The 21,498-nt window shown below is 47.1% G+C and overlaps 1 long non-coding RNA gene across 1 annotated transcript; it reads left to right on the top strand.

The window, feature by feature from the left end:
• Positions 1–19,385: 19,385 nt before the first annotated feature.
• Positions 19,386–21,287, top strand: LOC127220355 (uncharacterized). The gene is made up of 3 exons (XR_007834364.1): positions 19,386–19,795; positions 20,091–20,174; positions 20,507–21,287. It is a non-coding gene; the product is annotated as an uncharacterized LOC127220355 (long non-coding RNA).
• Positions 21,288–21,498: the final 211 nt, after the last annotated feature.

Raw genomic sequence — 21,498 nt, forward strand, 5'->3', positions numbered from 1 at the left:
AGTGCTAAGAACCACATGACTGGAAAAGGAGTACTTAGCTGACATGTGACACTCAGGTGTGAAAATTTGAATGTTAAGTAAACTCTCACATGAGTAGCATTGCTCTCAAAAACTTCTTAAGCCAGAGGCTGGAGGCCCCAGGTTGAATTCCCAGCATCTACATGGGAGTGCATAACTATCTGTAACTCCAGTTCCAGGGAATCTGATGTCCTCTTCTGGCCTCTGAGGGCACCAACTATGCATGTGGTACAGACATACATGCAGGTAAAACATCCAAATACATTTAAAAAATACAATTATTTTTGATCCCTTAAGCTACCCACAAAGCACAGAAGAGATCACTACCTTTGACTGAATCACAGAGTTCTAGGGTGTTATTATGTGTGAACCCCACTCCAAAACACACATGGCATGGAGAGATGCTCCTTGGGAACAAACAAGGATCAGGGCAACCCTGAAGGAATGTAAGGGTCACCTACTGTTCCTCCCCTCCCCAGGACAGCCACCATGGGCAAAGGGACCAGCAGAAAGCCCCTCATCACTTAAGCCAATGGTTCTCACTCTCAGCTGCACAAGGGGATCCCCAGTGTGATGTGAAGCCCACGGGGCTCCTTGCTCTACATAAGAGCCAAGTGAATCTCTACAGTTCAGCCTGGACGGCTGCAATGTTAAAATCTCCATGATGCAAACTACAACGGACTGGGCTCCGTGCTCCCCTGCACAATGTGTGCTCCTGGGAGACAAAAGGGCAAGGCCATCCTTTGGTTTTGGATTCCTAGGGACTATCAGAGGTTCAAACAAAGACATTTCCTACCCTCAGCTAATGACCCCTCTGGGTCTTCTAGATGGTTACACGGTGCCTGCTGATTGCTGGGTACAGTTCATGGGATGGGGGAGAGAAGCCTTCCAGACAGTGGTTCCAGACAGCTTGGCTCTGGAGACACAAACAAATGGAAAATAGTCACTCTGCCTCTCGGCCTGTTCAGCACTGGGAAGATGGTGGGGTAGAGATCAGGGGAGAATTTCAAACGAGGGCAACATTTACTAGGCTTTTCTAATCATGCTAGGATAGTTATTACTGCAAATAACCATCCTGGCTGCTACAAGTGTGTAATTTCAGCCTCTGAAGGAACATGTTCTCAGAACCCTGCTATCTCATTTTGTTGATGCAAAGAGGAAAATCCAGGCAGGGTCTTGTGCCCCACCCCGAAGTGGCCGGTGGCCTAGAGAGCTTCAAAATCAAGCTCCAGACTTTTAACAGCAAGGGGGTCTTCTTCACCTCAGTTAGATTCTTGTCCCGTTCTGACCTTGCTTGTCATTTGTGTCCCTACTCCCAAAAATGTTACATCTCCAGACAGCTTCCCATTCCAACAACAAAATACTTGAAATACTCCACTTTTTTGAATGACAAGTTTATTGTAGATTTTGGCTCACAGTTTTGGAAGCTCCTCCTGCTCTGGGCCTTTGACAAGTTAGTATAGGATGGTGAGGAGGGAGTGTGGGGCTCATTTCCATGGCTGTACCACAGAAAAGGGGTGGGGGGCTGGGATCCCATTATCCTTGTGTGGTGATGTGAATATGTGAATAGGAATGGTTCCCACGGGCTCATATATTTAAAACCTTGGTCCCCAGCTGGTGAACAATTTGGAAAAGATTAGGAACTATGACCTTATTGGAGGAGGCGTGTCACTTGGGACAGGCCCACATCCTTCCCAGTGAGCATGGTGGCACATACCTGCTATCCCAGCACTAGGCCCTATCACTTAAAAGTTTCCACTGTCTTCCAGTGGTACCAGGTCAAAACTATAGAAGAGACCAAGTCAGTTTATCTTTGAGTCTATCTGGATGACCTTCTAGCTCAGCAACAAGAACAGAACTTTTGTTCAAACCCTGCCTGCAAGCCTAGTATAGCAGACACCTTTCTGCCCTAACACCTTGGACATCTGTAGAACATTCCCCATGAGGTCCCTAGAGAAGAAGAGTTATATACCGATATAAGAAGCACACACTGGTGTGACTGTATGGTAGAAAGTACACACCAGCATGTATGAATGCAAGAATATTTGTGTATATAGGAGCACTCATCAATGCATACTAACCAATATGGGTTTTCAAACCCAGAGTTCACCAAGTCCAGGAAGGAGGAGACAGGACGTGCTAAACCACCACCCCATCTCCAGGAAACCCCACTTGTCCCTGACCTTCTGCTGCTATGCCCACATTATGGGCATAGCTTTGGGTAAAGGAGAGACCCAGCCACAAAGCTATCTTGGGCAAACATTTCTGCCAAGGGCAGGTCAGCTCTAAGCAGTGACAGCTTCTGCATTTGCTGTGCTATTAGTCACCCCCCAACACACACCCAATGACAGGTAACCGAGACAGCAGTTTCTAACCCAAGGGATTCACATCCCTGTCTTTTTCTGATTCTTCAGGCTCCTAGTGGTCTTGGGGGTGGGGTGGGGGGGAGACTAAAACTCTTAAGACAAAAGCAATTTGATTCATTGTCATTTAAAAAGAAATTAATGCAAGCCTAGAGTACTTTGTGAGGGCCAAGAGGAAGGAAAGATGTCACAAAATTGACAAATTTATAGAATGTATTCATTATGAACACCGACTGCCTGCCAAGGATGGTGCAATGTACAACAATTACACTCGGGATAAGACAGGACTGCACTTCTCCGGGGTCTCGGTGTCAGTTAAGAAACAGACAATTGTAATAGTGCGAGTTAACAGCAGTGACACAGGAAACAAGGCAGGCCACATGGGGCCCTAACACTGCCTAAAGATGTCAGGGAAAAAGTTTGAGGAGAATAGCTAGAACTCAAGTCTAAGAATGGCAAATAAGGTGGTGCCTTCTTCATTTTCTTTTGCCATAGCAGAATCCTTGAGATGAACCTAAAGCAGGAGTGTATTAAGTTTCAGGCCAACCTGGACTATGTAGTAAGACCCCATGTTCAAAACAAACCAAAAACCTGCCATGACTTTTGATGGGGACAAACCATAGTCCAGCAATAACAGAAGAGACTTTACTGCAAACACCTTCAAGAATCGGTTTCCTAAGCCTGAGACTTTAACTTAAGTGTTCTACCTGGACCAGGAAGAGGCCCTTTCCTGGCATCATCTGTCGAAATGTCTTCTTTGTCCTACTCACAATCTGTGTGCATATGTCTGATAAACACAAATCTAGGCATGCGTTCTTGGAAGTCGCATACGTCACCCTCTGTGTTGCTAAAAATAACTTACCCATCTGCTGCCTGCCATCTCACCTGCCCAGAGAGACATCAGCCAGGTAGATCTTGCCAGCAAACACAACTTGGTAGAGGTGGGCTCTGGTGGCTCAACAGATTGACTGATTCCCAGGCATGTTGGGAGCAGGCACCTTGCCACCCAGAGCACTGCTCAGACACATGTTCAGGATGAGCAGAGATAGCCAGACTGAGCTACTCTTCCATCCTCCAGACAGTGGCTCAGCTGTTGTGTATTACTGTTGTCTCTGTTGAAGGAGAAAACTGAGGCTTACACACAAGCCCAGTTAGAGGGTGTGATGTCGAACACCCCACTAAACTGACAAGAAATCCACAGGCACATCTGCCTACGTGTGTGCATACATGCCTTCTATCCACCTTCATGGGGACTGCTCACCCTCTTCTAGCACTGGGAGAAGGAGGCGGCGGAAGAAGACAAAGAAGGTGGAAGCTTATACATGGATGGTCTCAGAACAGGCAATGATGTCTATATTCTCCCCCATGAAGAGGTTCTCACTTACAGAACATAGGAGAAAGGAGTATGTGACAAGCGAAACTCTATGAGAATGGGGGTTGGAGAGATGTCTCAGTGGTTAAGAGTGCTGGCTACGCTTCCAGAGGACCCAGGCTTGATTCCCAGCACCCACATGATGGCTCACACTGTTACCTTCAGTCCTGGAGGAGCTGATGCTGTCTTCTGTACTCCGTATTCCACAGGGTACTACATACATGGTGCACAGACATGCATGGAGACAGAATGCCTTACACATATAACTAAATAAATAAATGTCTGCTTGGAACCCTTCTAGATCATAAAAATGTAAAAATAAACCCCTGATGCCTGTTTGGCACATGCCACTCCAAGAGATCCTAGGACTTGGGGTCTTCCAATGGAGGAACTTGACGTCCTCAGCTTTCAGCTTTGTTCCTTACTTTCATGTCTCTAATGTCCAAAGGCCCTGCTGTCTACACATCTTCTCAGTGAGGCCTCAACCACGTGTGTCTACGAGGCGCCCACATTCCTTTGTCCAGTTCTGGTTCACCACCCATTCTCCTCCCACTCTGAGGCAGCCTCGAGTCCTCCTGGCTCTGGCACCTTCACAAGCCAAACTTTAGCCCCATTTGTCAACCCCAAATATTGCACTGTTTTTAAAGCACCACTGTCAGATCATCTCTGCCATCATCACTCTCTTGACTCCCAGCTCTGCTTCTCTCTGGTCTTATAACAAAACCCTAGTCAAGAACACAGGCCTCCAATCTCGTCTTTCTCCGTGTGTACGGCAGGAAAGAGCCCAGAGAATATACACAAAGTGAAAGGGGACATGGAAAAGACAGGTAGCCCTCAGGACAAGGCTGGGAAAGAGGCTGTTTCTGAAGGAAGCTCTTAAACGTTATCACTGCTTGGCCTTTTCCCTAAGCCTCAGTTCCCTTTTTTGTACAGCGGACATTGTGACACTAACTGGAACATTATTAATTGGGTGGGGTTTACGCAAAGTGCTTCACTTACAGGGTCGTCAACTGTAATTATTCCTCTTGCTTTCTTGTTTTCCCATTGAAAGAAGAAATGACAGCTTCAGGATTAAGTAAGCTACCAAAAGCCACACAGTCAGTCAACAGAGGCAGGATTCCGACCAAAACCCTCACCTCTGCTTTCAGTTACCACACAGAACTGTCTCCCACTGACCTCACATTCCAGGTCTCTCAGGCACCACATCCTCCCCTCAGACAGCACAGCCCCATCTCCTCACATTGCGAGTGAGGCACCTCCCATCTTAACCACAGCCACCCCACCAAACCCTTCCCCCATCGCCACACTTGCTTTCCTAATGGATGGGTTGGTTACCAGCCTACTGTGGGAATCGCCCGCCCGTGGCTGCCCAAGCCCGAAAAGGGGATGGTTACACAGTGTCAGAGAGCAACAGCCTTCTCTTTCCCTCCCTCCATGTCCTGAGCTCTGTGAGACAGGCACCAAGGCCTCAGTTAAACATTTACTTGTCAGTATATGGGGTGAAGGGCTCTGAAGCTGTTCCCAGACAAGGGCCTAACAAGACCAGAGCGGTGCATACCCCATGATCCAGCAGATTCCAGTTTACTGTGCAGGGCTTCCCTCCTGAATTACGTTTCTGATAGACATAGTCACTGAACTCTACCTTAAATAGTGGGTCTTGTTCAACTCCAACTTTGAAAAGAGCAACACACACACACACACAGGACAGATACACTGACATGGACAGACACACACAGAAAGAGATACACACAGACACATACACAAAGAGACAGACACACACACACAGACATGCAGACACACGCACACACACACACACAGAGCAGAGCAGCCAAAGGGAGCTAGAATGAGGCACAATATAAACCTCCCTGCCAAGAGCTGTGTTAATTTTACGTGTTTGGCTTTATCACAAGCAAGGGCCTTGACCAAAACCATCCTAAAGTAATACACAGTAGATATAATCACTTTTTAACAATTGATATTGGTTTTAATTGTGCCAACCTTCAGGGCATTGCACAGGTCTCTTCATCAAGTTATTTACCCTTAAATCAGCTGCTTTTCAAGCCATTTGCTGATTATGTTTTCTTTCGAACTCAGAAATAAAAAAAAACCTCAAGAATTCTTTCTAAATCTGAAATACAGCTTTCTCATAGTAAGTAATACATTGCTCAAAATCTGTAAGATGTAAAAATATTAAACACTGATGTCTGCTTATAATTTCTTCCCCAGTGTCTGCCACTGTGACAGGGTGGGTCATATCTGAGGTTTCGTGCACATGTAAATAAAGCAAAATCAACATGAGCTTGGTCATCTTGCTTTCTCCTTTGCATTCAGAGAACAATCAGCAGCAGTCACACAAACAGGTGTGGCATAGTTCTTAATAACTGCTAGTGTTCCATTTTAAAACCACTGTTGCCAATAGATTAATAAGCTGTTTCTTGTCTGATTATCTCCCAGCAGTGGAAAGCCAGGTCAAAAAACTGTTTATTTTACATATTGATGTCCTGATGGGAGATGTCATTCTGTAAATATGTTTCTCTTATTGGTTAATGAATAAAGCACTGTTGGCAAATAGGAAGGCAAGACAGGTGGGACTAGGAGACAAGGAGGATTCTGGGAGATGTAGTAGGAGATTCAAGATGTAGAGACTTGAGGGAAAAGATCTGGATCCTCTCTCTGGTTAAGATAAGACCACGTGGAAACAGATAGAAATGGGATAATATTTAAGACAGAGCTATCCAATAAGAAATGCTAGTAACGGGTCAACAGCTTTATATCTAATACAGCGTCTGTGTGTGTTATTTGGGCTGACGCAGCTGTGAGACCAGGCTGGCAGGAAAATTGTAACAATGGCCATATCAAGGCTCCCTTCCAGGAAGGAGGCCAGTTGGATCCCGTATGAAAAAATGTTTCCCAGCATCATAGGCACCAGTATAAAGACACTCTGCCTGTCTCCGCATACACTTTCCCCTGAAACCAGCACATTTCACACCTGGGGACTTAGACCAGCCAAAGCACAGGCAACTTTTTCCCCCCTCAAATTCCAGGGTTTGCCTCTTTAATTTCTAACAACTACCTGATTTGTCCAATCTAAAAGCTTCCTTGTTATCTCCAAATTTAGACAATATTAATGACATCTAAAAGTAAAGGGGAAAATGTAAAATAGGACTGGAGAGATGTTTAGGTAGTGCTAGCCACACAAACATGAGGACCTGAGTTTTATCCCCAGGATCCACTAAGAAGAGCTAGGTGTGATGTCACACATTTGTAATCCTAGTGCTGGAGAGACAAAAACAGGCAAAACCTTGCAGTTTACTGCATGCCCAGTCTGGCCTAATCAACAAGTCCCAGACCAACCAAAGACCATCTCAGAAACAGGTGACAGTACTTGATGAACAACACTGGAGGGTGACCTCTAGCTCCCACTTGGGTACATGCATGCACATCCTACACACTTTTGCACACACACACAGAAGAGAGTACATGGCATATGTCTGGATTAGGGTTTCTATAGCTATGAAGAGACACCATGACCGTGGCAACTTTTATAACAAAAACATTTTTATGTATATTTTATGTGCATTGGTATTTTGCCATGGGTATTGGGTCCCCTAGAACTGGAATTACAGACAGTAAGAGCTGTCTGTTGTGCAGGTGCTGAGAATCAAACTGGGGTCCTCTGGAAGAGCAGTCAAGTGCTCTTAACTGCTGAGTCATCTCTCTAGCCCATAAAGAAAACAGTTAGGATAGCTTGCTTACAGTTGAGGTTTAATCCAACATCATCATGGCGGGGAGCATGATGCCACGCATGTAGCCATGATGCTGGAGGAGGAGTCCTACATCTTGCAACAAGAAGTCAACTAAGACACTGGGCAGTACTGAGCACAGGAAACCTCAAAACCCACCCCCACAGTGAGACATTTTCTCCAACAAGTCCATATGCACTCCAACAAGGCCATGCCTCTTAATATTACCACTCCCTACGAGATTATGGGGGCCAATTACATTCAAACTACCACAGCACGGGTAGGCATAAAAAATACTGTATTTCAGTTCTAGTGTAAAAATGATGAGCTAGGCCTGTTGCTCAGCAACAGAATGTTTCCCATCACTGGAAACAATAACAATGAAAATCCAGGTTTGAGGACTGACTGGACAGAACCAGTTAAGAGTAAAATGTGTAACTTCCCAGGATCCTACAATCCCAAAGAGTCCTGCACTTACCTGTCTCAACCAAAGCACACCTTTGAACCTGGCCTTGGAGATGTCGTTCTTCTCATTCTTTATTTTTAGTTTTGAGGTAGAGTCTCATTGCCTAAACTGGCCTTGAACGATCAATCCCCCTGCCTAGGCTTCTCCAATGCTGGGATTACAGATGTGTACCAACATACACACATGCACGCATGAGTGCGTGCACGTGCACACGCACACACATACACATTCCAATGGGTGGATCCACACCCATGAGAAATGGGCAGTACAAATTGGACTCAGTGGGTAAAGAAAAAAAGACATAAATGTTGAAAGGGGAAAGTAGGTAGGAGTGGATCTGGAGTGGATCTGGAAGGATTTAGAGGGTGGAGGGATGAATATGATCAAAACACATTGAAAGTACTTATGAAAGTTTTAAATTAGTTGTTTCTGTTTTTTGTTGTTTATTTTGTTTTGTTTTAAATAAGACAGGGGCCCGGAGAGTTGGCTCAGCACTTTCTGCTCTTGCAAAAGATCTAAGTAAACATACACGTTAGATGGCTCACAACTACCTCTAACTCCAGCTCCAAGGAAACCAGTGCCTTTCTTCTGGCTCCATACAATCTCTCTCTCTCTCCCTCTCTATTTCTCTCTCTCTCTCTCTCTCTCTCTCTCTCACACACACACACACACACACACACACACACACACACACAAATAAATGCTTTTTTAAAATCAGATGCGTGAACTGGGCCCAGCACTTGGGAGGCAGAGGCAAGACGATCTCTCTGCCAGGCCAGACTGGTCTACAGAGTGAGTTTCAGGACAGTCAGGAGATTAACCCTGTCTCAAAAAAAAAAAAAATTACACAGAAAATCTCAGATGTTTAACTGTGCAGGGTAGTACATGACTTTAATTCTAGCACTTAGAAGGCAGAGGCAGAAGGAACTCTGAGTTCAAGGCCAGCCTGGTCTGCTGCATAGCGAATGATTTACTGTCTTGGAAAAAATGCTTGAGGTTCAAAAACAAATTTTTAAGCTCTTCTATTCCCCAAATGAACTCCATTTTTCACAACCAAAACAAAAGTCCTTGCCTAGAAGCATGCCTTCCTACTGTGTTTTTGTACTTAACCTTAGAAAGCTGTCTTTGTTTTCTGAGCACCTATCTGCCTGGTACAGTGCTGGTGGGATATTTTACGTTATTCCTACAATGCCATGAGGTAACTTCTCTTCCTATCTCACATTTGGAACAATGAGATCCAGAAAAGTTAAGTAACTTCCTCCAAACCACACACCTGCCCAAAACATCATCCTAACACTAACACAACACTAACAACACTCACACACTCAGTGTCTACCATGCACTGCTCACTATCCTCCATTCTTCATCTCCCAACCACCCAAACCTTTTCCACAACAGCACTCCATCAACTGTCAGTCTCCTTGCCTCATTCTGACTCTTACCATCTGAACTCTGTAGAGTTAGTAGCTGTGTGGCAGCTTACCATTGATTTTTCAAGTGCACTCCCAAGTTGCCAGCCTTTCTTCAGCACTTCCCAGGAGCCAGACCCCACCAGGGAATGAATTCATGACTCCAACCCCCAAGGGAGTGAAGCTAGGCACTGCCAACTAGATTGAAAGTGAAGGCAAGGCAGAAACATAGTGGTCCCTGCATTCTCCACTCTCCTGCAGTCAACATTTCTGGATTCTAAGTGCCTCGGTGGAGGACTGATTTCTCACTGTCATCTAGTTACCTGCCAGTCTGGAAACCCATCCCTTCCTGCTCCTCACCAGGAGTCCCCTCGAGCCAGGTCTCTATCTCTGTGCCCTGCCTCATGGGGAGGACTTGCTGTCCAGCAGGTGCCTGATACCAGGCTTGTTAAGTCCACCCCCACTCTCAGATCATAGGGCTGCAATGTTTATCTCCCCTGCCTTCAGTGAGACAGATGGCTGGCATCTAACTCTGCAAGCAGAAGCAGGAAAGCAATTGTACCTGCATCCCTGGGTCATGGGAATGAGAGCACAGTTACACCCAGTGCCTCAGTTTGGGCAAGGTTAATATAAAACCAACTTCTCTTCAGCTTGTTCCTCTGCCATACCATGCATGAACACATGAGGGTACATATGTACAATACTACACACACAACACTCATACCACGCTACATACACTATACACACACACCACACCATACACACAATACACACAAACATATACTCAACACACATATGCACACCCACCCACACCACTTACACATGTACACACCACACATGAATACATACCAAGTACATATATACACACACAACATCTCAATATATACCACACCACACATACAACATATTTACACATACATACACCACACTACATTCCCTATACACACAAACCACATACATGTACACACTACACACATACCACATAGTCAACACATACCACACCACATGTATGCATGCACACCTTACCTCATTCCTTATTCTCCACACAGAAGAGAGAAAAGCACAGAAAGTTGTTTTATATAGAAGCAACTGGAATTGGTGACCCCTAAACCTCAAGGTGCAATTTTAGAGCCTCAGGCAGAACTAACCTCCACCACATGCCGCCAAGGCCTAAAAACTCATTTTGAGTTGTTTTCAAGCCAGAGAACCTTCCTTTGCTAAGCAAATATTGGGGGACAGGGCTAGTTTTGTGCATCTTCAATGGACCCCTTCTTGACTTAATGTTCTCCATTATTTTATTAAGTTGTTCACAAGAAATTGCACATTTCTATTTGGCATTGGCCAATGTAAATTACATAGCTATTCCCATGAGTCACAAACAGCCAGGTTCATGGGAATCAAGAGGAAAACAGAATTTCCACTGGGGATAAGGGACACAGTGGACAGGTTAAGGGCTGATAGGGTTACCCAAGGATATGCAGGCCCGTGCACAAAGAGATTAAGCCAGCAGCAGTTTCTGCCTGAGGCTGGGTCTGCTTCCTGCTATTCCCCTGTTGCTCTTTTCCACATCATTAAACTGATGGAAACAAAGATCTGAGAACTTTCAGGCCCACTGTGTCCCATAGGGGCTTGTCCCTTCACTCACAGGGTTCCCACCAGCCCCTCATCCACCCTGTGCCCTGGCCTTGGCCTCTGGCTGCAAATCTTTTCCACAGTTGCTGAAACCCGAACAATGGTGATACACAGGAAACTGGACCTAGGAGCCCAGGTCTCCAGACTCAGCTCCTCCCAATAGCATTCACCGGAGAGGCCAGAGAGAGCAAAGAACTCACTGGCATCTTTATTCTCAGCTGAGACCCTCTTCCTCCTATGCAGAGACGGCACAAAATAAGCCTCCCTCAAGACAGAGAGCCATGGCCTCATCTCCTCTGCATCCCATAGTCAGGCCTAATCCAAGATCAGTCAGAGACTGGGAGAGGGAGGCCCAAGCACAACCATTCAGTATGGCCCCTAGGGCCATACTGTCTGTCGGGACACAGCCTGTCAGATCCATCAATGATATTTAATTCCTCAAGGGCCTTTAGGCTTTGAGAAGTGTTCAACAAGTTCAGATATCCCCAGGAATGGCAATTCTACAAACTTAAAAGGGGTGAGTGTTAGGATAATGGAGGGTGGGAGGGAGTCAGAGAAGAGCAGACAGGATATAAGGGATTGGTGGGGATGGTAACTCCTGGATAGTGAATATGACACCATCCAGTGTCACAGAGAGGGGCCTGGCAGTCACAGAGGTATTTTGGGGGCTATAAAGCAGACACCAGGCACTCCAAGTGGTTCTGAGCTATTGTTTATTGAGTTTTGAGTCTTTGCTATTTCCCTTGTGCTCCTTGTGCTTTAGGCCCTGAATCCTCCTTACTTCCCATGTAAAGAGCACTGTCTCCCCCCCTGGAGAAGGACTTGATGAGGCCTATCATCCATCCAGTGGAGGGAGTACATTTGTGCCTGTTGTGTAGGCAGGGCCCAGCTGTCTAGCTCCCAACCTCTGCTGATGTTAGCCATCTGTGTGTGGGGTCTCCAGGCCTGCTTGAGAGTGACGCAGCACTCCTGTACACACAATGGAGTGATGCACATAGGCTCATGCAGGAGGTGACTCACAGTGGATAGGGGCAGGTACATAAGCAATGAGAGGAAGGACTTGGGTGGTGCATGCCTTTAATCCTAGTACTCGGGAGGCAAAGGCAGGTGGATCACTGTGAATTCGAGGCCAGCCTGAAAAAGACAGCCAGAGTTGAGTGAACAGGAGCCTCAGCTATAAATAAATATGGACACGAGCAGAGAGAGGACAACTGGACCATTACCCTCAGTGTCTCCCTGCCTGGTCCAACTGCCTAGAAGTTTTAGTACATTTTTTTTTTATTTGTTCTTTTACATCACAAGTTTTAATGTATTTGCCCCAAAGCAACAAACAGCACTTTGCTAGGAATTCCAGAGACCAAAGTGGTCTCAAGTGCCCCAGAATTCCTGAAGAAGAAACATCCCCAGCTCCTTCTCACACTTGATGCTGTTGCCAGAAACTGACCCTCAGGGTCCTCTGTGGCCCATTTCATCTGCCTCACCCCAAAGGAGGGCCACTTCCTGAAGACTGCAGTACTCGGTGTCCTCCAGACAGAGAAAGCTCATCTCAGAGCCAGAAGGAGAAGAGGCTACAGGGGGTGAGTGGGCTGTGGGGGAAGGGTCCGTTTTATTTACTCACCCCAATGAACACCCACTGAGCAATTACTACAAAGCCAAGGACTATGCTGAAGATAGAGGTAACAGAAGTACGGGGCACAGCGTCCTTGCTCACCTTGCAAAAGCAACACAATGTGATAGGACTGACAAGTGGTCAGCTCGATGTACACAGACGTGGGCAGCCAACCCAGCCCCAACACAGGAGTTTTCCTGGAAAAAGAAACAGGCAAGTACCAAGAGAGCAGAAGACTCACACAGGAAAGTCCTAAAAGATCTAGAACCTTCCAGAAGAGCAAAAAGCCTGAATGCTCATAATCTAGAAGATGGTCTTTAGATAGATGGAGAGGAACACCTGGCAGAGGCCATTAAGTGGTCACTGTTGTGACTTAGAAGTCCAGCCTCAGTGAGGAGCCAGCATTGGAAAGCATAAGGGATGATGGACAACTGGGCCAACAGATTGGGTTTCTTTCTGTACGATGTAAATACATGCTGCTCTCATTGATTGATAAATAAAGCTGCTTTGGCCTATGGCAAGGCAGGATAGAGCCAGGCAGAAAACCCAAGCAGAGATACAGGAGAAAAAGGGCAGAGTCTGAGAGATGCCATCCGGCTGCTCAAGGGACAACATGCCAGTGGACTGGTAATGCCACACCCATGTGGCAATGCTTAGATTAATAAAAATGGGTTAATTCAAATGTATGCGCTAGCTAAAAATAAGCCTGAGCCATGGGCCAAGGGTTTACAAGTAATATTAAGCTTCTGAGTGATTATTTGGAAACAGCTGTGGGATGGGGCTGGACAGAGAAGCCTCCATTTACAGTCAATGTATAGAAGTAGGTCAAGACAAAGGAGCAGACCAGATGGGGTGAAGGCAGAGAATCAACAGGATGAGGTGTCTTACTGGATATGGGAAATGCCAAGTAGTCTGATGACACCCAGCTCCTAGCTAGGACAGCAGGAAGGACAGAGAAGCCACGAACAAAGGTGGGAGTATAGGACCAGAAGCAGGCTGGTGGAGAGTGATTTGAAAGGTCAGCCTAGGGATGAGGATGTATGTGCATCAGTGGGAACTGAAACTAGGAAGATGGGGAATTCAAATTCACAGCTACAGAGAAAGTTTGAGGGGAACCTGGACTACGCACGATCAAACAAACAAAACTAAGATCAACTTTGGGTTTGCTGAATTTGTGGGACAAATGAGATTACAGAATTTAGGGTTCCTGCCTAGATCTTGGTTAGAGGTTACAGGTTCAAATATAACAGCAAAATGAAGTGATTAATGAGGTGGTCTGGCTTATAAATAATAAGAGGTATAAATCACAGATCAGAGCATGATAACTCTACTGCAATCCAGGCACCTCAGGAGGGAGAGGCAGAAGCAGAAGGGCTGCCCCAACCAAGCCTGGGGTCAACCTTAGGAAGCTCCAGTCCAGCAGGGCTGCCCAGTAAAGACTTGTCTCAATAAAATCAGTTAGACACATGTGACTGGAAATGCAGGTCAGGGTTGTTTCAGATTCAGTCCTATTCATCTGTTCTGCTAGTGACATCAGGACCCAGTCTCTTCCTGAGCTTTGGCTCTGACTTCTCCAGGAACAGACTCAACCTGAAGCTGACTGCCAAGCTAGTTGCTATTTCCCCTCCAGATCCATCCTACTCGGACATTTCCCAGAGGCAAAGGAAACTTCTTACCCAGAAATGACCAATGAACGTTTCCCTCAACCAGGGGCTTGAATTTGCTTCTACCCCCACCCTGGAACCACTTTCGGTGACTCGGGTTTGCTTAGCTTAGGCCAAAGCTACTTCCCCAGACACAGAGCTCAGTAGAGGGTTCATTTTCCTCCAAGTACACAAGCAGAAGAGGGGAATTCTGATCTGAAAAACAGGTTACACTATTATCAAAAGATAGACTACAACTGAGGAGTCAATCATAGCGTTACAAAGAAACATGTGTTCAAAAAAGGCAGAGGCTGCCCAAACTGGAGGCCAAAGGGCGCTCTGAAGTTGCGTTTGAGATGTAGATGCTAGGGTTCCATTAGGGAATTCTTCCTGGAAATTATAATCCCTGGAGGGTAGCTGAGCCATAGGTGGACTTTTGTTTTCAAAGGTTTATTTTTATTTCATGTGTATGAATGTTTGCCTGCATGTACATAATGTCTGTGCACCACATCTGGTGCCTACAGAGGCCATAAAAGGGCATCTGGGTTCACTAGGACTGGAGTTACTAACAGTGTGAGCCACCGTGGGAGAGCTGAGACCCAAACTCAGGTCCTATGGAAGAACTGCAAGTGTTCTTAACTGCTAAGCTCTCTCTCCATAAAAACTATGCAGCTCAGTTAGGTTGAATCTGGTTTTTCTTTGAGACAAGGTCCCACAATGTAATCTCTATGAAGATCAAGCTGGCCTTGAACTCAAGAGATGGCCTGTCTCTGCCTCCGAGAGCTGGGATCAAAGGTGTGCGCCAACACGTCCAGGTCTTGGATAGGCTTCCAGTGACACCTGTGCATGGGTGCATATGTGTGTACACATACACACCAAGACACTGAAACAATGATGCTTCCAGAAGAGGTATAGAGGCAACACACAGAACACATGCTAATGGAAAATCAGGGTCCCTGGGAGACAGGGTACAAGGAAAAAGTTCTCAGAAAGACTACACAGAGCCTCCCAATCATCATCATCAAGATGGGGAAACTGTTGGAGTCTCCAAGTATGTGATGGAATTTAGAAAAATCACCAGGTCTCAGTATGAGGTAACAATGAAGGAACAAGAATGAAGAGGAGGAGGTCAGGTGAGGTAGTGCATACCTTTAACTCCAGCACTCAGGAGACTGAGGCAGGTGGATCTCAGTTCAAGGCCAGCCTGGTCTACAGGAACTACATAAAAAAAAAAAAAAAAAAAAAAAAAAAAAGGTAAGGACAGATAAGGATGCCAATGTATAGGTGGTTCCAGCAGAGCTAGCAATGGCCAGAGATAGGGCAGAAAAGCTAGAGGATACAGCAGAAGCACTGTAGACACAAAAGTCAGGCAGGACACCCAAGGATGAATGTTTTTCAAGAACTACTCCCACTACCCCCAATATAGAGAGACCTCACAGTCCTGCCTCAGTCAAGACAACTAGCCATTAATTGTGGAGGGAAATTGTATATACATGTGTGGGAAATACAGTTGGCTCCAGCTGGTTCTGCAGGTGGAGAGAGGGGAGCTCCAAGAGGAAGGAACTAATGGGAAGGGATGCTCCCAACGACATGGGACTCAGCTGTTTATAAAAGCACATGTGAACAAGAACACAGCCCGCAGGAGTGGCCGAGGGGAACAGGATCCTTGGTCTTCATTTTGGAGGCAAATCCACAGTGGATAGTAATTTTTCTTCTTGAAAGTGAAGTGCCTGTAGCATAAGCTCCAAGAACTTGAACCCCCAAGTTCTATTTCTAAGCCCCTGGCTTTGGCTGAATGGGAGATGCTGGGATCCTTTCTGCAGGCCAGGTCAAGCTGTACTCTTGGCTGACTTCCTTGGTGTGTGGAGGGGGGAGGGAGGTGTAGGGTCCACTCTTGGGATGAAGAGAATGGGCTAAGAGATTGATGGAGAAGAGAACACACCTGGGGAGGAGGCAGACGAATAAACAGTTCTTTCTAATGCACCTGGAATAACTTTAAGAAAGGGAGTGGCCAAGCTGCTAATCCACTGCCTCTGCTCTCTTGGCCCCTAGTCCTCGGGCCAGGAATGTGGGCTCTGGACTGACTCCAAAGGAAGAAGAGGTTAGGAAGCAGCAGGCTTCTCTGACGGGCTCAGTCAAAAAAACAAGGGACACCTGTTTGAAGAATACAAGCCACACCTGCCTCAGCCTACATAAGCAGAACTGCCCACATTCAACCCCAAGGTCCAAATCAGGAGTAGAGGCTCTGAGTGGCAAATACTGACGCTGGGCACTTTGACCTTGCTCTCTGCCATGGAAGCAGCATGTTCTGCAGTTTCTGGACTCGGAAAATGCTTCAGGAGCACTCAGTCCCCAACCTCTACCAATCACTCAAAGGCCACGGGGTCAAAGGCAGCCTTTTGCTCATCCCTCCCCATCCCTGAGCACTAAGAATAACCTCCTGCTGGGGATGAGGGGGATAAAAATAGATTTAATTACAGTTTCTGTTTCTGACCTTGATCCTCCACCCCCGGGAGCGCCATCTTTGGTGTCAAGAAGAGGACATCAGCCTGGCTGCAACCACAGGTCAAGCAGCACAGCGGAGGGCACTCTTGGGACCGGAGAGTGGTCCCCACTGCCCAACTCATTCAGTCTCAGGGCAGTCCCAGAGCGCTGGTAAAACCAGGAGCATCCATCTTGGTCTACCTTGTTTAGGCAAGATGGAAGATGCTTGTAAATCTTTCAGAGACTGGGGAGGTCTCTCTTCCAGATGGTGGCCAAGCCAGAACCTCCAGTTTCCAAACCTCACCTATGCCAACCTCCACCATATTCCTGGTGTGTTGTGGCTGTCGCCTAGACTGTTCCAGGCTCCTTTACCTCCAATTCCAAGGGCATCACATAGGACCTCATACGTGACTTGTCCTTCACTGTGGTTTAAACAACACAAATTTTACTGGGTTGCCCACCACTCTCTCACCCCCAGTTTCCAGAAGCTATATAAAACTGCAAAGCCACCAGCCAGACATTAGCAGGACTCACGCATCCTTGGCTACCCTCTTGAACTATAAACTGGTGTGGAGCAACTTCCAAGAGCCCCCTTAAATGTGATCATCTGATGCTTCTGAAAACAAAACAAAAATGGGGTGGGGGCCTGGCGCTTACAGAGCCATGAGAAAACTCTCCTTCTGGCTTGAGAACTCACCCACTGGGGTTATGTTAACGGCCTTTGTTGTCTAAGAATTTGAGTTTGGAATCCCTGCAGATGGGAGGAGTGACTGAAGTGAAGAAGAAAATAAAAGCTTTTAGACAAGGGCCATTCGTGCCAAGAATACCTCCGGAGGTTCGCAAGCGCTCACAAGACCAAAGGGAAGCCTGCGCCAATATCTCTGTTTGTTGACTCATTAAAATATTCCATCTCCGGGTTATTGCCATTGAAAACACCTCCTCCATCTGGAATCTTCTCTGCACCAAGTACACAATTGCTTCATTCATCTCTTCCGAGGAAGCTGTCACCAAGTCTGTGCTCCCTCCACCAGTGGCTGGGCAAGACGACAAGCCCAGCCTTGCCCACTGAGGCACCAAGGATGAGGTTCTTGTGTTGGTTGAGTCTTGGGTGACTCTCCCACTCTGTGGTCTGCATCCTCCCCCTTGCTCACAGCCCTGATACCCCCCATCCCCCCCCACCCCCGCCCATCTCACTCTCAAAAGGAATGGAGCAGGCAGGAGGGACTTCCCATTCCAATCAACAATTCAGGGAGCTTCACACAGGACACACCCCATGCCGATGAGGAAGGGAATCTTCTAATGTATCTTCTGTGTGTGATCTTTACAACCCGACACTGGCCTTCTGTAAAACAAAAGAAAAAAAAAACAAAAAACAAACAAACAAACAAAAAAACCTGTCAAATGTCACAGTGGCAAAGGAGAAAGAAACTTGAACCCAAGGAGCTACCAGGAGCTGAATGTGGGCAGACAATGAAGGTTCCAAGTTTGATCATGTGTCTCTGAGCTAGGAAGACTAACTCCAGGCCCCCTTTAGCCCTCAAGACTGAGAAGGGAAGCTGAGTTCTAAGTAGGATTGTGATACCAGCAAGTGTCAATGGGCTGGGAACACCAGAGAACAGGTTTGGGTCTCCTGTAGCCTACATCAGTGCCTGTAAGTGACCTGCGCCAAGCTGGAGTAGAATAAAGAATTGTCTGTCCCACACAAAACAAAAGGGGAGTTTCTGGTGGTCCAGATGGTCCTGAGGAAGGCTTGGGAACAGCGAAGCAAGCATCATGTGGCAGCTCATTCTGGCTAAAGACTGAGCACACATTCTGAAGACAGTATCTAGACAAGGGACTTGCAAGTTTAGCTTGATCAGCCAAATCCATTATCGCCTTAGGGGAAGAACCCTGGGACCCTCTCAAAAGAGGTAAGACCAGCACTCCTGACCTATGCCAACAGCGCTCTTCATGGGGAGAGCTGACCCAGGGTTGGCAATAGGGGTGGGCCACCTCCCCAACAGCCATTGCTCCTGACAATGGGTCATACTGATCTGAGAGGCAGCATCCAAGCTGGGTTTGGTTAGTATCTGAGTGAGAAATAAAACAGATTTTTGTGTTTTCATTAACTGTATTCAACTTCATGTTGCAGAGGTTAGTACCCCTATTTGATTCTTTTAGCCAGTGCAGGGCCAGCGACTTAATGGTCTCTAGGCAGTTCCTACTGTGCTCAGTACCTGGTGAGCAGTTGACAGACACTTGAGGAAATGAAGGAAGAAAAGAGGAAACAAGAGCATAGAGGAAAGACAGAAAGGCCCTGCTGACCACCAAAAGTTATGAGCAACACACACACAAGCATGCCCAAGTGCTGGCCCGCTGGGGTACCAACACATCTGACTAGGTCAGCTCAGTCAGGAAGGATGCCACTCGGAAGCCACTTCTGTCCCTAAGCAGCCTCCAACCCAGGCAGGAAGCAAGCCTGCCCCCACAGAACTGCAGAGCCAGTCTGCCTCCCTCAGAAACACAGCAAGACTGTAAATCAGGGGGTAGGAAGGAGCTGTCTCGCGTTTTTCCTGCCCAGCCAGACAGAATCATGCACTGCCAGGGCCGCAGACTTGGAAAACCAAATGTGAATGCTGGATGGGACTAAGGAAGGGTGGCGCTGAGCTGGGGTCCCATGCTGCTGACCCACCTCTGATGGAGAAGCAGCCACCCCCTCCCAGCAGGCTCTTTAGTGAAGAATCTCCAGGGCCAGGCTGGCCAAGGCTGGTACTCAATAGCTGTGGCTTCAGCTGCACAAGAGGAATTTTCCACTGCCAGGTTCTATTCAGCTCACGCCACCTCCTGTTTACAGCGAGCAGAAAGGTGCAGCCACCCCCACCCCCACGCTGGGCGCAGCCTCGGTGGGACGCGAGGGTGGGTAATGGGAGTGTCCTGGCCCTGACAGCTGCCCCTGGAGTGCTGAGATGCAGAGGCGCTGTACCCGAAGAGGAGCAGGACCCGGTGGCTGCCCTGCCTTCCCGACTCCCTCCTTCCCTGATGCTCCCTTGCCTGGGACTGAGAGATGCCCCGCGTGGGTGAGTGCTCCCCTTCCCTGGCGCTGCGCCTCCCTCCTCCCCGGAACCGCCCCCGCTCAACAGTGCTGCCATGCCCTCTGGGTAGTGTTTTCATTCCAGGCTGGGAATCCGGTGGTGGGAAGCAGGTAGGAAGCCATGTTTCTGGGGGTTAAATGGGGGAAAAAAAATGTTAGTGCTTACAGAAAGTCAAATATTGGGTTAGAAGCCAGGAACGGAGAGGGAAAAAACCCAAAGCAAACAGCGGAGGGAAGAAATTCCTACTAAACAAGCTTTCTATTCATTCTTCTGATCCCAGGTGCAGGGCCTGCAGGGAGAACTCAGAGAATATAGGACTTTAAGACCCCGAACTCAGATTCTACAATGCCCAAGGGACCAAGAGGTGTGCAAGCCCCTCCCCCCAAAAGTGTCAGTATCTGGTTGGCCATAGCACCCCAGAGGTCATTGAGGTGGCTCTAAAATCATTCTTCCTCTCTACTCCCAAAGGAAGTAAACTGTTCCCGGTTTGACCCTAAACAAGTAACGGCCTCTCCAGACCTCATTTATGGGATGTAGGGAGGGATTATGATTTCACGTTTCATGGCAACCTATTCTATTTCCTAAAGTTAGCAATAACACCAGTAGTGCCCATCTGTATAGTGGGGTCTTGGAAAAACAGACTAGTATACTTCAGCCTGCCCCCTGCCCTCAGCTTGCTGTGTCTCCTCCCTTCAGAGAGCCAACTTCTAAGGTCTAAGCCAGAAGCTCCCAACTCCTGTGCCGCACTTCCAGAACCTTCTCAGCTCACTTCTAAGGTAACAGTTGATCTGAGGGACAGCAACTGGCTAACTGGAAAGCTGAAGGGTTCTGTAACAGGAACAAGCTGGTGGGTAAGTAAAAAGAGTAATGAACTAAAAGAAGAAACCTCTTCAGCCTCCTGGACACACCCATGCTGAAGAGGTTGTTGGAAGAGAGTATGTCTGCATTAGAGACAGAAGTTGTATGCCAAGAGAGCGAGAGCCTGGATTTTGACCAACCGGGAGAAAGACTGACTCCCTATTGTATCTCCAGGGCTCTTGACTCTCCTCTGTCTTTGAGTGTCCCCTACTAAGCCCACACTTCAGAGACTGGTACCTCCACTCTTAACAGGCTGAAAACAGCCCAAGGAAGCCTCAAAGCTGACGTCTTGTATACCACTTGTATGCTTCAGTTTCCACCAGCAGGGACTCACAAAGATTGCATCTTTTGATCAGTTATGGGACCAGAACCTTGAAGAGGACCTGCAGAGGTAGCCACTGACAAAACTGCTTAACAAGATAAATCCTTGGGGGCCAAAGTGGTGGCTCAGAGGTTAGGAGCACTGGCTGCTCTTTCAGATGACCTGGGCTTAATCCCCAGCACCCACATAATGGCTCACAACTGTCTGTAACTAAAGTTCCTGACATAGACATACATATGCAGGCAAAACCAACAATGCACATAAAAATAAATGAATAAATATTTTTTAAAAGATGAATCCTCAGAAACTTTCTCCTTTATTTCTTGAAGCTCTGTGGATTGTCCTATCTTTCATCAGATTTCCAGAAACTAAAAATTGTCCCTACATGTATCTAGTTAGTCATTGCTGATCTCCTGGGTTTGGCCCTCAAGTCTTAACATCAGTTTTCCTGCCTTTTGGGTCCTGGGCATGCCTCACCAAGATTAGAGACCTCTTGCCAGCTGATAAC

The sequence above is a fragment of the Phodopus roborovskii genome, unplaced genomic scaffold (assembly GCF_943737965.1).
Source record: "Phodopus roborovskii unplaced genomic scaffold, PHOROB, whole genome shotgun sequence".
NCBI lineage: Eukaryota > Metazoa > Chordata > Mammalia > Rodentia > Cricetidae > Phodopus > Phodopus roborovskii.